We start from the raw sequence: 3,313 nt of genomic DNA, 5'->3' as shown, positions 1-3,313 counted from the left end.
GAGGCTCCAGCAGGGGATGGTGGCGAACCCTGCTGTACTCTTCCACCACAACTTTCTCTCACTCTTCCTGTTTCTGTTGTGCCTGTAATTCAAAGGATCAGCCTTGTCACACTGTGTCACACTGAATATCCCCGAGAACTACGTTAAGGGTACACGTGTCTGTGGAGTGCTCAGCCACTTGCACGTTAATTTCACGGGCAGACTGTTCCGTTGATCGGATCAACTGGAACCCTCGACGTCGTAAGCGACGGAGTGCCAACAACAATGTATGTATGCATGCATGTATGTATGTATGTATGTATGTATGTATGTATGTATTAAGAAGGGTGGAGATATCGAGAAACAGTGAAAGAGAGAGAATATCTTAATTCTAAAGAAAAAATATATTCTCCATGATTAAAACGATAAAACAAACTAAAATCCGTTTTTAGCTTTTAGTTTGTCACTTGTTTCAATATTGTTATTGATTTAAATTCTTTTCGTTAACCTCTCTTCCGTTACCGCTTTGTTTCATCACATTGACTGGAAATTCAAGGTGTACAGATATTTTTTGCCACTAAGTGTCAAGCAACATGTACAATAGATTGTGTCTGTGTTTGTTAGTTGTGGGAGTGCCTCACATTTCTAAAACAATAACGTCAACAAAACAAAATTGATATTCTTTAATATTTGTCAAATACTCGGTTGTTCCTGTAGCCTCCCACTTAGTGAACACATTTTAGTAAGCATGACATGAATACGGAACCAGCAACATCGAGCGATAGAGGTACCTGTTGATAGAAAGAAAAAATACGAATGAGATCAGATAGGTGACAGAAAGGTAGCATTTGATTACCGAAAATACAAATAACTGGCTCTTTTTTTTATCAATTAAACGAAGTTTATCAAACGTTGATTTGCACTTTGGGAATTGTAAACTGTTCATCATAGATAGCAAATATTTTTGAGAATATAAGAAAAGAAAATATACCATAATATCCATTCTCGATTAGAGCCCTTTTTTTACATTTTATAAATATCTACTATTACAGAATAATAAATGGACGGCACAACCTTTCACTAATTAGGCGTCAGGGCCTCGCAACCTCTCATCAACAAAGCAAATCTCAGTATACATATGGATCAAAAGAAAAATTTATTTATGGACAACAATTAAGATTATTACCAAATGTCTTAATGACTTTTTTGTCTGACTTATTTATCGAGTATACGGTAGGTTGATCCAAATCGTCATTTTGATACAGGTTGTAAATAATCGCTATATCCTAGCGATCAGGGATTTCAAATTCAAAATACAAGCGATTCCTTTGTAAATTACCTTGTAAATTACCATATCTGATTTAGTTATAAGGTGCAGAGGCAAAGGTCACGTGATTGTAATGATAATTTTATATATAAATGATAGTTGTTCGGATATTAAAATAGATTATATTTTTAAAAATTACATGTAATAGAAATATAAATACGTTCATAAATAAGTATATGAGTTTATTAATTGCATATATTTCGTATATATTTCGTATATATATGTTTATTCACATCAATCCGTTTAGGTAATTTGACATTATTTGCTCTAACCTTAGGCTTGACAAGAAAATTCACGCAAAGGACTATGATCAGCCCAGCACTCTGCACCAAGCATCACTCGTACAATAGCAAAGTCTCTAGCATCTCGTTTCCTGGTGAGGATGCAATCTATAAGATGCCATTTCTTAGAACCAGGGTGCATCCATGTCATTTTATACTTATTCTTTAGTCAAAACATTGTATTCATGACGCACAATTCCATTTCTACACACATTTGTAACAGTAGCAAACCATTACTGTTGGAACTCCCAACCCCATGCTTTCCTAGGACACCCCAATCTGCATCAACTCGAACATTAAAATCACCCAAAATGACACTTTTGTCATCATGAAGGATATTGCGTATAATCTCTGTAAATGATAGATAGAAGGCAAGTTTATCATCCTTTGATGAATTCATAGTTGGAGCATATGCACTTATGAGTGTTGCATAGCAACCTTTTCTTAATGGCAGCCTTTTTAAAATTTTATTTACGCGCCCTTTTGAAGCTTAGCCAGGCAGGCTCATGGGCCCGGTTTCCCAGTTTCTATGGCGTATGTGTTTTCTCCAGCTGGACGGGACGCCAGTCCATCGCAGCGTTACTCAAGAAACAGGAAGAAAGAGAAATTTGGGGCGAAAGAGTACAACAGGGGTCGCCACCACCCCCTGCCGGAGCCTCGTGGAGTGCTTTAGGTGTTTTCGCTTAAGAAACACACACAACGCCCGGTCTGGGAATCGAAACTGCGATCCTCCGAACGCGAGTCCGCTACCCTAACCACTGGCTGCCTTAAAGACATTAAACGTTCTGAATGACCACATGGTAGTAACTCAAGTTTTGAAGCCGGAGTGATTTTGATAGCAAATCCCACTCCTGATTCTCTCTTATAGGTCTCTTCTCTACCGCTCCAAAAGAAATGATATCCAGCAGATTTCTCTACGAAATTCCCCTTTCCATGGATTCTTGTTTCGGCTAACGCTACAACATCCATATCATCACGCTGTAACTCTTTTGCAACAAGCACGGATCTTCTCTCTGGACGAGATTTCAGACAATCTTTGTCTAATAACGTTCGAATATTCCAACCACCTATATTCATAGGCTTGCATCTTAACTTGAATTTACTCACAGTTGCAGGATGACGACCGGATCCAAGCTGTGGTGCCCTGGGACACCTGCCGGGTCATACCACAGAACAAAATGTTCCAGAGTCCTTTTTACCATTTATTTCATTATCAATATGAACTTTCATTGTTTAGATGTGCCTTTTGAAGCTTCGGCCAGCCATGTACATACAAGATGTTCATTTCTTTTTCCTCTCCAGCAATACCTGTGCTTGACACTTTTTAAAGTCAGGAAACGTTTTGCACAGCAACCATTCCCACTCTCTAATCTACAAACCATTATCCAAAAAGAACATACTGTGGGGGTCAAAAGTGTTTGCAAATTGTATATATTGATAAATTTATGCTTCAATATTTTCCAATATAATAACTATGTTACTCATTGTTCGATATGCAAATATATAAAGTAAATTCCTAGAGACGGAAACCAAATAATCATATTCTGGGGGAAAAATATGGATTTTTAAAAAATTTCAGGAAGAAATATGGGCCAAAAGAGTTTGCAAGACTCATTTATTCGAAATAAATAACATTTTTAAACATAATATAATTTGAAACATTGTGTCATTATGATAATAGTACCATATATTGATAACATATTACAAGAAAACAACAGTTATTGCT

This window comes from Octopus bimaculoides, chromosome 9 (genome assembly GCF_001194135.2).
Source record: "Octopus bimaculoides isolate UCB-OBI-ISO-001 chromosome 9, ASM119413v2, whole genome shotgun sequence".
NCBI classification, from domain to species: domain Eukaryota; kingdom Metazoa; phylum Mollusca; class Cephalopoda; order Octopoda; family Octopodidae; genus Octopus; species Octopus bimaculoides.
This window is presented reverse-complemented; position numbering follows the sequence as displayed.